The sequence below is a fragment of the Gracilinanus agilis genome, chromosome 1 (assembly GCF_016433145.1).
Source record: "Gracilinanus agilis isolate LMUSP501 chromosome 1, AgileGrace, whole genome shotgun sequence".
In the NCBI taxonomy this organism is placed as follows: Eukaryota; Metazoa; Chordata; class Mammalia; order Didelphimorphia; family Didelphidae; genus Gracilinanus; species Gracilinanus agilis.
The window spans coordinates 175,269,417-175,283,918 of NC_058130.1; positions in this window are offsets into that span (position 1 = coordinate 175,269,417).

Consider the following 14,502-nt stretch of genomic DNA (forward strand, 5'->3'; position numbering starts at 1 on the left):
TCTCATCTGTGTATGTGTATAATCTGATAAACAGACATAATCACATATGTGGATGCGCATATGTGTATATACATGTATGTGGCTGTAATTTCTTCTCATGCTGCATTGGGTTTTTTTTTTTCTTTTTTTGAAGTGAGACTAAACCTCAAGCATTTAACAATGAGGGTGTTTCCATTGGCTCCAGATAGGATTGCCTGCTGACATATTAGTTTGACTGACATTTTATCACTGAAACTAGATAATTCTAATTGATAGCAAATGGCCAGGTTTTCTTATCTTTGATCATAGTAATTCTTGTTACAGACCACTGGATATTCTTTATCCCTAAACTTGTCCTCACTTCTAACTGAATGGCAAGTGATGGACAAGCTTCCTTCCCCTCCAGGTTCAACATGTTCTTTACACAACTTACTTTTAAAGTAAAAGAATACCTAGCAAATCTCTGTCTCACTCTCTCTCTCTCTCTCTCTGTCTCTCCACATGTGGCTCAATAAAATAGCATACCTTCCTTGCTCATCTATGCATCTGTATCCTTATTTATTCCTAAAATATTTACATTCATTTTTCTATCCGAAATCTGTAAGAGTATTCCTGCCTGACTTAAATCTTACCAAGTGAGCCGGACCCAGTAGGCCATAGACAGTTCACACTTTGCAGGTTTTTTTTAAAGAGATCACTTACCGAAATACTTATCTTTAATTAAGGAAGATGGCAGATCACAACAGAGTAGCTGTTGATGATACTGAGAATTAATGTTCAGAACGGCAATCTGAGCTTCAACTGGATATGCCATCTTGTTATATTTCAGTGCTAACACTGACATTTTCACAGCCTTGCTAGGTACATGCCTATAAATGTAATTTACATAGAGCAATAGAATTGTCAAGGCATTCACCTGATGCATTAGTGTAGACTCAGGTTTTATGTGTAAACAACTCAGATTGAATGTTTCTTTTAAATGGGGCCAGGAATTAATCTTGATACCACTGTAATTCAAAGCATCATCAGATTCCCACTCCTTCTAGTCTAAATGTGATGTTATCATTCTGCTTTATAACTTAATTCTAGAGTCCTCAGTTTAATGGAGCTTAAGCAGCTTTGCACCAGTATTTTAAAATATCCAGACCTTCTAAATGTTGTGATAGTTAATTAGTTGGACAAGCCTCATTTTGTAATATAGTCTAACATTTCAGAATGTTATGTGTGGAAAGATGTAGTTTCATCGATCCACTATAATATGTATTGAAGATTTGTTCTAAAATAGTAAAGCTTTGATCTGAAGGTTTTACTTTTTAGGATCTGTCTTATCAAGATTTTGAAATGTCTTATCAAGAATCAAGGCAGAAAATGGAGCTCTGGGAAGGTAGGGCCATGTATAATTTACTGGAAATTCACTATGTGGCATTAATCTCTAGCAGTTCTTTCTTGAAAACAGCTTTCAAAATCAGGAATGAATTTTAACAGTATTGTTAATCATATATGAAATGTTACACATTGCCTTTTTCTCAGTGCAAACTGATAAAATAGCCTTAATTATGATAAAATTTTCAACTTTGTATTAATATTACAAGGGCTAATCCTTCCCTTGTAAAATACAAACATAAGTTAAAGTTGTGGCCTTATTGAATTAGCTTTCCGATAATGATTTTTTTTATTTGAGCTTGCAAATTTGTGAGTTTTAACATTCTATTTCAATTTCAGTTTTGCCTTTCAGCAAAACCTTGATTAACCAAATTTACCTATATTCCTTTCCCCCACTTGGACTTTCAGTCCCAGACCCCAGAGTGTGTTTTTAGCAGAGAGGCATTGCAAGAAGGATTTATCAAAGAACCATCTTTCAAAGTTTCTGGGAATCATCAGCCTAATCTATGTATATGTCATAGTTTTTGTTCATCATAATGTAGTCCTTCTTTGCCTTATCTTGACATGAAAGTGACATTGTATAAGCTTTGAGCTCAAATTCTGATAGGAATTGCTGTATTGGAATGGCTATGGAACTAGCAGCAGAGCGCTGTCCAAGAACCAACTTCGAATATTAAAACAATTGGCCTCAAAGTAATATTTTTCATGGGAGCAACTCATAAAGCTATGTCCTAAGATGAGGATAAGTTGTGACATATATTGATAAAGGTAGTTATCCATATAAATCACAGCTCTTGTGAAGCATTGTATCATTTGGTGCTTTTATATACAATATATTCTCATTTTTCCTTATGGAACCCTGTGAGGAAGTTAATACAAGTATAAATTCAACTAACCACAACCTTCTTCTCTCTCTGTCCTACCTTTTTCCATCCCTCATTCCTCAAACACTACAATTCATTTCAATTCAATATGTATATTAAATTACAAAATGTTCCTTAAAGAAATAAAAAACTACCTAAACAACTTGAAGGACATATAGTACTCATGTGTGGACCATGACAAAAAATGACCATACTGCCTAAATTAGTTTGCAGATTTAATGCTTTATCAAAATATTAATAGGATATTTTACAGAGCTAGACAAAATACTTATTTGAAGACACAAAAGATCTAGATTCCCAAGGGAAACAATGAAAAAGAACTATGAGTAAAGGGGAAATGGCACTTCCAGACTTCAAATTATATTATAAAGCATAAATCATCAAAACTGCAGCACTAAACTTTTAGACATAGCCTAGATAGGAATGTATTTTACTTGTCTATACATAGCTTTTGTTTTTCTTTTTTAATGGGAGATGGGAAGGTGGGAGAGAAAAAATAAATGTTTGCTCATTAAAAAAATAATTTTTAAAAGAACCTTACTGATTTTTTAAAGATCATTTGAATTGATCAGATAAGGAAGAATCAGAAACAATTGAACTCAAGTCAACAAACAGTTTGTATTACATGCAAGAATTAAAAAATAAAGTAGTACTTGCCTTCATGGAACTTATATTCTACTGGAGGTTAAGAAATAAAGCGTGTATATAGAACATGTTTACAGATATGCATGTACAAAGTAACTTTTAAAAGGATAGAGTACTAAACTGGGAGATGAGGAAAGACTTAAATATAGAGTTGATAACTGAGTTGTGTCTTGAAGGAAAGTAAGGATTCCAATGGATTAAAGATATGAAATACCACTTATGTAAAGGAAGGAGATAACATTATATTAAAGGAATAACTAGCTGTCCCATTAGGCAAGAACAGAGTAAAAAAGAGGGAGAATGATTGCAGTAAGACTAGAGTGGTAAATGAGGACCCAGACTGTAAAGGACCAACAATACCAGGCTGAGGTGTTTTTCTGTCTTAAAATAGATATGAGTGTTGATTCCAAAGCAGAAGAGCAACAAGGGCTAGGCAATTAGGATTAAGTAACCTTCCTAGGGTCATAAATACAGCTAGGAAGTATCTGAGGCCAGCTTTGAATCTAAGTACTACTGTCTCCAGACCTGTTTTTCTCTCTACTGAGCCACCAAACTGTTCCTATAAAATAGATTCTTAACCTGGGATTTGTGGACTTGCTCTTTTTAGAAATATTTTGGTAACTATTTCAGTATAATACTCTGTTTTATGCATTTAAACACATTGTTCTTCCCCAGACTATCAAAGTTTCCAACACACACACACACACACACACACACACACACACAGGATTAAGAAACCTTGCCTTAGGAGAAGGAGATTGGTAAAGGCTCCTGTGGAAGGTTGCATTTGAAATGGGTCTCCAAGCCAAGCATGGAAGAAAAGAGAATTTTGTGTTAGGGAAATATGTAGCCAGTTTGGCAGGACCAGAGAACACAAAAGATAGTGAGAGGAAAGTGAGATTGTTTTATCGTAAGGGCAATAGGGAGCCACTGACTATTTTTGAGTAAGAAAGTGAGTTGGTCAGATTTGTGTTCTAAGGATATTAAATGAACTGATGTATAAAGGAGGAATTGGAAGGGGAAAGATTAGGATGGAGCCCAGTTTGAAAGCTACAACAATAAGGTTATTACTTTTTACTAGGGTAGTTCAGTGGATAGAGAGCCAGATCTAGAATTGGAAGGACCTAAATTCAAATCTGACCTCAGAAACGTCCTGGCTGTGTGACCCTAAGCAAGTCACTTAACTTCTTCTGTCCCTCCTTACTGCTCTTCTGCTTTGGAACTGATGCTTAGTATTGAGGATTAAATGAGACATATAGAAAAAGAATGCTCTCCACCTCTAGAGAAAGAACTGTTGGAGTAGAAATGCAGAAGAAAACATGATTTATCACTTGTTTATCTGATTATGACTTGGTGTTTTGGTTTTATAAGATTATTCTTACAAAAATGAATAATGTGGAAATGAGTTTGGGGTGATAATACATGTATAACCCAGTAGAATTGCTTGTCAGTTCTGAGAGTGGGGAGGTGAGAGGGGAGAGAGAGCATGAATCATGTAACCTTAGAAAACTTAAGTGTAAATTTATTACTGGAATAAAATAAAGGAAAAAATAAAAATGAATAAAAATAAAAATAAATAAATGAATCATATAAGTTTTGGGAGGAGGGGAGGTAGTTCATAGACACATAAAATCATAGATTTTTAGAACCAGATAGATCTTATAGGACCTCTAATCCTCCAATAATCCTTACTAATAAAGAAAATGAGAATTAGAGTCACAGGGATGCAGAGGGAGGATTTGAACACAGCCTCTGACTCCAGAGCCTACGTTCTTTCCACTGTCCTTTGCTGGAAGAAAAATGCTCAATCTTTCCTCCATGCAATTGCTTAGCCTACTAGATAATTAATGGATTGATATTCCATTCATCAGTCATGTAAACTGCATGCTATCCTTCCAGTGAGAAGCTATCACTATTTCTAACCTTAGGCATTAGAAAAGCCAGTTTTGCTCCTTGTAGTTTTATTTTATTAAAGTGTTGAATTTTTTGCAGATTACATGGCGATACAATTTTCAATAATCATTTTCTGACATTTTGCCATCCATGTTCTCTCCCTTCCTCCCATCCTTCTTCCCTCCCCAAGACAGCAAATAATACGATTTAGATTATACATGTGTTGTTATGCAATATATTTCCATATCCATCATGTTATGAAAGAAGACACATATTATTTACACTAGAGAAAAATTCATGGAGGAAATAAAGTTTAGAATGACATGCATTTGGACTCTGTCAATTCTTTCTATAGCAATGGATTGCCTTTTTTGTCCCAATTCCCTTGGAGTTGTCCTGGATCCTTGCATTGTTGATAATAGTGAAGTCATTCACAGCTGATCATCGTACACTTTTGTTGTTGTGTATAACAGTGATGGGCAAACTTTTTAAAGAGGGGGCCAAAGGAAAGGAAATGCTCATCTGTCAATCTGTTTCTAAGGCAACTCTTTCAATGTGTCATTGTATTGTATCCTACTCATTGTATTAGTCAGATTAGGAATAATGTCAGGGGGGCAGATAGAACGTTTCAGGGGGCTGCAGACTACGTGGGCCATAGTTTGCCCATCACTGGTGTGTAACATTCTCTTGGTTCTCACTTCATTTTGCATCCCTTCATTCCTTGTAGCTAGAGTTCCCAGGCGCTGTCCACTGTCCTGAAAGCTATCTGCTCCTCATTTATAGCCCAGAGCACTCCAAGCACATTTCTTGCTTTGATACCTTTAAGTCTAATTAGGCTAAAAACAGGAGCAGTAGCTTTCAAATATTTGGTTGAGTTCTATTGTGGATTGTTTGGGAGTTTTTGTTGCTTCGAGAGGGGAGGAAAAAAGATCCCCCCAAATTCTTCAGTGAGGTTTTATGGATCTCTAGTTGTGTTTTTTTTTTAATTTTTTTTAAACCCTTGTACTTTGGTGTATTGTCTCATAGGTGGAAGAGTGGTAAGGGTGGGCAATGGGGGTCAAGTGACTTGCCCAGGGTCACACAGCTGGGAAGTGGCTGAGGCCGGGTTTGAACCCAGGACCTCCTGTCTCTAGGCCTTCTAGTTGTGTTTTAAATGATCTACCTATTATTTCTTGGACACCAGTGCCTGGCACATGATAGACAATAAATAGCATTTAACTGACCCTATCCTACCCCATAAACACACACATAACCATCATCAACACCATCACTATGATTTGTCTTTCTCAGATTCAACCCTGGGCAAAAGTGTAAAGTGGAGCTTCATTTTGTGTCTCCCTCCATCTCTTTTGTACCCTTAACCTCTTTGAGATACTAAATGTTGGCCAGTGACTTCCCAGGCTTTCCCAATTTGTCTCCACACCAGAACCTAAATCCCATGGGCAGAGCATCATAATCAATACATTTCTTGATTCCTCCTTTCCCTCACTCTTATCTGGCTTTCACTCTTAGGTGATAATATCAATGATCTAATTCTTACTGAAGTGTATTTAGATGCTAATCAACTGATCAACAAGCATTAAGCATTATTATGTATGATAGACTATGCTTGGCACACGGGAACACAAAGAAAAAAGGAAACCTCCTGCCCTCTAGGAACATACATTCTAGGGAATACATAATCTTCTCAGGTAACAACTACCCTTTAACACTACCTTCAAAGCCTTAGAAGTGAGCATTATCTTGAGATTTCAGACTCAGTAGTAGGAACCATGGGAGAGGAATTTTGGAAATATTTTATTATCCCTCAAGACACACCAGTATAGGTGGCTGTCCAATTTGCCTATGGATAAGACTGACCATACCTTTATGTTCTTTGTCTTTATTTATGGAAGCAGAAGTCCTGTTTCTAACAGTATATTGGAAATTATGGAGGCATGAACTGTTTAAGGACACTTTACTAAGTAAGATAGTGATAATTCCCTTTCTGCTGGTGTCATAATATTTAAATATTTACAGTATGGCGTTATCTAAGGAGCACTAAACTACCAATAAGAGCTAGCATTTACATAGCATTTTAAGGTTTGCCAAATGCTTTACAAATAATACCTCATTTTATCCTCACAACAACCTTGGGAGGTCAATGCTATCATTATTCTAATTTTTATATAAAGAAACTGAGGCAGACAGTGTTAAGTGATTTGCCCAGAGTTATGTAACTAGTAAGTATCTTTGAACTAGTAAGTGAATTTAAACTGGGGCTTCCTGACTCCAGGCCCAGCCCTTGACCCACAGTTCCACCTAGCTGTTTCTAAATTATAATACCTAAATTCTAGCTTTGCCATTATATTTAGGGAGGGGAGAAGGGAATAAGCATTATTAAGTGCCTACTCTGTTCTAGGCACTATGATAAGCACTTTTATAAACATTATCTCATTTGACCCTCACAACAACTTTGATGTAGGTACTATTATTGTCTCCATTTTATAGGTGAGAAAACAGGGGCAAACAGAGGGTAAGTGACTTGTCCAGGATCATACAGCTAGTATCTTTGAACTAGAAACCTGACTCCCAACCCAACCCTCTATCCACTGAATGATTTAGTTATCCCTAAATATTACCTTTTATTTTAATATTATTTTACCAGCAGTTTGACTTTGAGCAAGTTCCTTCATGTCTCTGAGTTTCTTTCTGCATCTCTAAAATGAGCATATAAATGCCAGTCTTATCTGTATAAGAGGGCTATGCGGATCAAATAGGAATATAAAATCACTTTGAAAACAATATAGCTAATGCCCAGTATAGAATATTACAGATTCAGTACTGGTAATTGATAATTGATCAACAATACAGATTTTGCCATTTATGCTTGACTAATGCTGCAGTTTATGTTTAACTAGTGCTAACTGGTAAGAAATGCAAGATTTCAGAGAATGAGGGTCCTGCTCCTATTATTGCCTCTCACTGTTTGTGTGTCAGCCCCCATCAATATTAATAGAGGAAAAGTTTTAGTAGGTTCTATCCAATTGCAAAGGTATCCAATACAGTAATCAAAATAAACTGTGGGTACATCATTGGAAGACCAGTCTAGCTCAGTATGAAGAAATGTCATCAGAAGCTGAGCCCTTAGGGCTGGGACTCTTAACCTTGTTGTTCCACAGATCCTTTTGGCCATCTAATTAAACCTATGAGTCCCTCTTCAGAATCATGCTTTCAAATAATTATAAGAAATGCTAGATTTCAATTGTTGTTATTGTCTAGTCATCTCCATGACCCTATTTGGGGTTTTCTTGGCAAAGATGCTGTAGTGTCACCTCTACTGTCTCTCAATACTTTTCTGACTTCAAATTAATTTATACATATCCAGCTTGTGTTCCCACAGATTACAGCAGTGGTTCCCAAACTTTTTTGGCCTACCACCACCTTTCCAGAAAAAAATATTACTTAGCCCCCTGAAAATTATTTTTTTTTATTTTAATAGCAATTAATAGGAAAGATAAATGCACCTGTGGCCATCACCACCAGGGGGAAGTAGCGCCCACTTTGGGAATCACTGAATTACAGTAACCAGCCCATTAAATATAAGCCTTGTTCAGTATCTTACAGCACTCTCAGAGATAACCTACTAGACTATAGGATTTCATTGTTTTCTGTCAGTAGTTTATCTCTTTTTGCTTGCATGTTTTTTGTTGTTGTTCTTTTACTAAACCTTTTTTGTAGCCAAGAATAGAATTGCCTGAAGATGTTTAATCTCAAAAAACTGAGCAAATGGGTAACTTAAGTTGTGATGGCTTTTTTTAAAAAATCAATGTTAAGTTAATATAATTCATCTTGTTTTTTAAAATTCAAACATTTAAAGTTCTAAAACATTTTCAAACCACCAATGCTCATTAGAATTTTTAAGTCAAATAATTTCATTTTTAAAAGTATCAAATGTGCAAGTGCCACTTTTGTATTAGAACATGTATTATTGACAGATTTAAGAGTTGTAAATGTGCTGTGACAACTTTTTATAATAGTTTTCCATTTCCTTCTCCTGCTTATTTTACAGATGAGGAAACTGAGACAAACAGAGTTAAGGGACTTGCCTATGATCGCATAGCTCATAAGTGTTTCAGGACAGATTTGAACTCAAGACCTTCTTGACTCCAGTCTTGGTACTCTATCCACTATGCTACCTACCCGGCCCAAGATTTCAGTTAGAGATTAGTAAAAAATCAATGCATTTTTCCCATTAAGGTTTATGAACTGCTGAAATCTATCCACAGACTCCAGGCTAAGACCTCTTGACTTAGGGGATAAAATACTCAGCCACAAGCAATTCATGAAACAATAACAGTTTGTGATCTACATCCAGGGAGGAAATGCTCACATTGAGTAAATCATGAATGAATGAAAAGACACTAGTTGGGCAGTTAATATATGCAAAGCACTGTAGTAAGAGTCAAAGTGATAAATAGAAAAGCAGAGACAGTTTTTGCTCTAAAGTAGCTCACATTCTACTGGAGTTTATAATAATCACCACCACCACCACGACTAACATCTATATTGTACCTACTGTGTGCCAGGCACAGTGCTAAGTGCTTTGCAAGTATTATCTCATATAATTCTCACAAAAACCTGGGGAGAGGATGTTATTATTATCCCCATTTTACAGATGAGGAATCTGAAGAAAGCAAAAGTTATGTGGCTTTACCCAAGGTTACTTAGTGAGTAAATCCAGATTTGAACTCAAGGCTTTCCTGATTCCCAACCTCAACACTCTATCCACAGCTTCACCTGGCACGGATTCATCTTTCAAAGTATTGCTATTATTCATTAGCATTGGTTCTACAACAGTGTAAAGAGGCCAGTGTATTTTGCTAGCTGCCTTCAAAACAAGAACTGATGGATCAATTTTCAGATAAGACATATAAGTTGTTTGAGACGTACAATTATGAGAAAACCCCTTAGATCCATTTTAGGATCAACTGTGTTTCTGGCCAGCTTGACCTAAGTCTTGGGTCAAAGTTCTCCCAAAAGCAGGTATAGGTGGGCCGGTTTCCCAGCCACACAGGACTAGGTTCAAACAATGCAGCCTGAGCAAGTCATCAACCCCTCTAGAATCTCCGGTTCCTTGTCCTTGAAATAAGGATAATAATCGCACCTACCTTACAAGGTTGTTGTGGAGTTCAAATGACGCCATGTAAATAAAGAAAGCAGTCTGCAGAGCTGAAGGCATGGTAGGCTTGTTAGCTCTTTTCATGACTACATGTCTGCAGAGTGTTATCCAGTTTAAATGGACTGTTATAAATAAGGATCAATGCCATAGAAAGACTGGGTTTGGGTCCTGTTTCTGTCTGATTCAGCAAGAACAGGGTTCAAGTTAGAATGAGATTTAGATTTGATGTTGGGGGAAAACTGCCAAACAAATACATTTCTCCAAAAATGGAAAGCATGGCCTCCAGAGATGGAGGGTCACTCCTCACTTTAAGCAAAGACTTGTAGGGAATGTTATAGATGGGATTCTGAAGCTACTAAGATTTGCCTTGATCGTTTCTAAAGTTTCTCTCTACTCTGAGATTCTGTGAAGAGTTACATGATAGTCAGTCATTCAGTCAATAAGCATTTACTAAGCATCTCCTCAGTACCAGACACTGTACTAAGCACTGAAATATAGATGCTCCATGGATTTATTAGTGCCACAAGGTTTTGGATGAAAGGTCATTACATACACATTAGTCATACAATTATAGTTTTATCTTGTAATTTGAACACTGTCATCTTATCAGGGTGGAAACAAAGGCTCAGAAAATTTTAATGGCTTGCCCAAGGTCACACATAAAAAGTGTGAAAGTCAGAATTGGAACCCAGGACCTCTGACTGCCAATCTGATCTTTTTTAAAAAAGCTTATGTCCTACTGTTTCCCTAATAGAGATTCGGATTCTTCTCCCGTCCCTGCCACCAACTCACTGTTTGATCTTGGATGTGCCTCCATTTATCTAGATGGAAACGAGGTGATAACCTGTTTCCATGAATTTAAGAATTACTAAAATAAGATCTCTGAATATTTGTCAGAGAAAATTCTGCTCCAAAGTAAGTTTTCCCCAGAAAACAATGAATGACCTTTCCATGCCAAGCCTCTGGATCATACTTACCACAAGGTGGCAATACAGCCTCAGGAACAAGGAGTGAACTCCTTTACAGAACAGTCTTCTCCACCTTGATCACTCGTGCCTTGCACCTTCTCTGCCATAATTTCCTTTAATAACATTAATTTTCAAAGGATAACCTATGAGGGCCCTCAGGGGATCAGTGAGCTCATCTTGTAGGATTGTTTGTCATAGTCACAACATGATTTTTCGGATACTTTGCTAGATCTGAGAACTGGAAGTGACCTTTCTGATCTTTTTATCTAATGCCCTCCTTTTAGAGAAAGCCATGAAAACGAGATGGTGGGGAGAAGAGAAAAAGAGGAAGGGGAGAAAAGAAAATAGGCAGTGTCTTGTCTAAGTTAACACAGTGATTTAGTGGGGAAATTAGAACCCAGGTCTCCTGCCAGGGAGTGGAGAAGTGGATAAAATGCTAGACTGCACATCAGAAATATAGTTTCTAAACCTGGCCCTGATATTTTTGTGTGATCCTGGATAATTAACTTCTCTGTGGCTCAGTGTCTTCATTTGTAAAATAAAGGAATTGGTTTTGATGGTTTCCAAGGTCATTAAATACATCATATTATACTATAAAATATATATTAACTATATCATCCTATAACTACCGATCCGTTGTTTTTTCCAATGTAGTGAGTTGCCTGCGCCCTCTGCTGGTTTTATGCCTCTCTTATCCTACACTTCTTCATGCTATGAACCATGACTTAAGTAGCTGATTCTGAAAGATCCAGACTTTGCATTTTCTTCACCACATCTGCTTGTTCTGTCTCCCCCTCCCACCCCACCTCATCTCCCGTGCAGCAGCTTACCACTCTGATCTTGGTTCCTGGTTGCTCCTTTAGTTTGAGAATTTGGCTTGTTGTTCTAGACCCTAGAAAATACTCCAACTTTATGAAGGACTTTGAATGCCACACACAGGATTTTATATTTGAACTTAGAAATTATAAGGAACCACAGAAGTGTAAAGAGATGGGCCTGACATGGTCAGATTTATGCTTTAGGAATGTCATTTTGACAGCTGAGTGGAAGAGTGACTGGAGTGGGAAGACGTTTACTGCAGAGAGATCGACCGACAAGCTATTGCCATAGTCCTGGTGTGTAATGATGAAGACCTGGACCAAGATGGGGCAGTGTTCAAAGAGAGAAGCGGGCAGAGGAGATATATTTTTTTAAAAAGGTAAAATCAGCAAACCTGCATGACAGACCAGATATGGAGGTAGGGGAGGAGGTGATAGAGAGAGTGAGGAGTTGAAGGCGATACCTATAGTGCAAGCCTGGAGGAGGATGATACCTTCAATGGCAGTAAAGAACTTGGGAGTAGGCAGGGAGGGGAAAAGAAAGAGTCTGAACTCAGACATGCTGGGTTTAAGATGTCTATGAAACATTCCATTTGAGATATCCATAGGCAGTTGGAGTGAGCCCAAGGGATATTATCAATGGCCGGGCATCAAATGGGGAGCATATCTATCCCACAAGGATAAGGATGTCCCCCAATTCAGACAAGGTTGCTAATAAAATATAGTAGAGGACAGGAGAAAAAATCCAAAGTGGCCCCACAAATCAAAGATGTTAGACTGGAAATAAGCAGAGAAGTTATGCCTGGATGAGTAGATTTGAGAATCACTGAGATAGAGATGATCAATGAATGCATTTGGAACTGAAGAAACCACCAAGCAAAATAATATAGGAGAAGAGGAAAAAGCCCAGGACAGAGCCTTGGTGGACACTCATAATTGGCAGGCAAGAAAATGTGTAGAAAGAGTGAGCAGCTTTAGTGTAAGACTAGGGGAGGGAAGGGAATGAGAATTAGGGCACAAGCACAGAGGAACTGAGAATAGAGTTTCAGTGATGACCACCAGGGATTCAAAATCACTGATACAAGGAAGGTATCACTTGAGGGTGGGAGGAGTTTGTTAATCACTGAGAGAAGAGTATATAGATCTTCATTTTCCATAGGAGTGTGAATAAATTTAAAAGAATATAAGAAATAAAGAAATATGAGGCAGAGCATCTAAGAGGTTCAGTAGATTGAGAGTCAGGTCTAGGAATGAGAGATCCTAGGTTCAAATTTGGCCTCAGACACTTCCTAGCTGTGTGACCTTGGGCAAGTCACTTAACCCCAATTGCCTGGCCCTTACCGCTTTTCTGCCTTGGAACCAATACACAATATTGATTCTAAGACAGAAGATAAGATTTTTAAAAGAAATAAAGAATATGAAGATTCCCCCCCACCTCAAAAAAGGAAAATAAATATGAACTTGTGCAAAGTGAAACAGAACCAATGAAACAATATATACAATAGGAAGGACAAAAATAACAAGAATTCTGTGTACTAGTAATAAAATAGCTAAAATATATTGTGTTTTAAGATCTGCAATGTACTTTATATATGTTATCTCATTATAATGACCAAGAAGCTTGACTTTGGAGAAGATTTGAAAAAATGTACATTATCCCTTCCTTCTTTAAAAAGGAGGGAACTATGACTAAGGAGTTTCACATTGTCAGATTTAGTGAATATGTTGGCTAGTTTTGATGGACTGCTCTTTTTCTTTTCCTTTTATATATTCTGTTATAAAGGATGGCTCACCAGATGGGCAGGAAAAGAATATACTCAGAAATGAACATGAGGTAAAAAAATCAATAAAAAGTTTTTTATCTTTAATATAGTAGAGAAATATAAGTTTCTTTTTCTTTTTCTGGCAGTTGTGAAGAGGTAGTTTTTACATTGTTATGTAGGATTAGGTAAAGTAAACTGTCCGTGAAATCTTTTCTGAAGTGTTCCATGAATCCAAAAAGTTTGAGAAAAAGTGTTCTTCAATTCTTCAAATTCAAAGTTCAAAAAAACTTCAAAAAAAGTTATCCAATAGGAATAGATGAAACCTATTGCTTCACCATCCATGTGATTTATTGCTCTGGGTTTCAGTTTTCCTTTATTCCATCCTATACATCATTCTCATAGAGAGACTTTAAAATAATAACATTAATCTTCTTCAGTGAGTGAGCCCAAGGGATATTATCAATGGCCGGGCATCAAATGGGGAGCATATCTATCCCACAAGGATAAGGATGTCCCCCAATTCAGACAAGGTTGCTAATAAAATATAGTAGAGGTCAGGAGAAAAAAATCCAAAGTGGCCCCACAAATCGAAGAAATGGTCCTATAGTCACAAATGAGAATAATAAGTCTGGGGACAAGCACACAATGACTCATTTAAGGGCAATATGTCTACAGTCAAAACAAAAATATTGAAGAAAGTGTTCAGAAAGTCATTTATAATTATAATTGCCATCAAACTGAATATAGGTTTGCTTTGAAACATACATGATTTCATTGATGTGAACCAACTGCAATACATCTACAATTTCTGAGTTTCTCTGTTCAGAAAAAGTTATTGCCTGGTGACCAACTGTCTGGTGGTGAGCTTTTCTCCATTTAACTAACCTGATTGCCAGATGATAGCTACTCTGTTGCCAAACCAGTATGCAAAAACTTTCTCATTTATAACACAACATGAATCTGCATTGGAAATCTTGTGCTAAGATGTAAAAAAAAAAATAACACAAG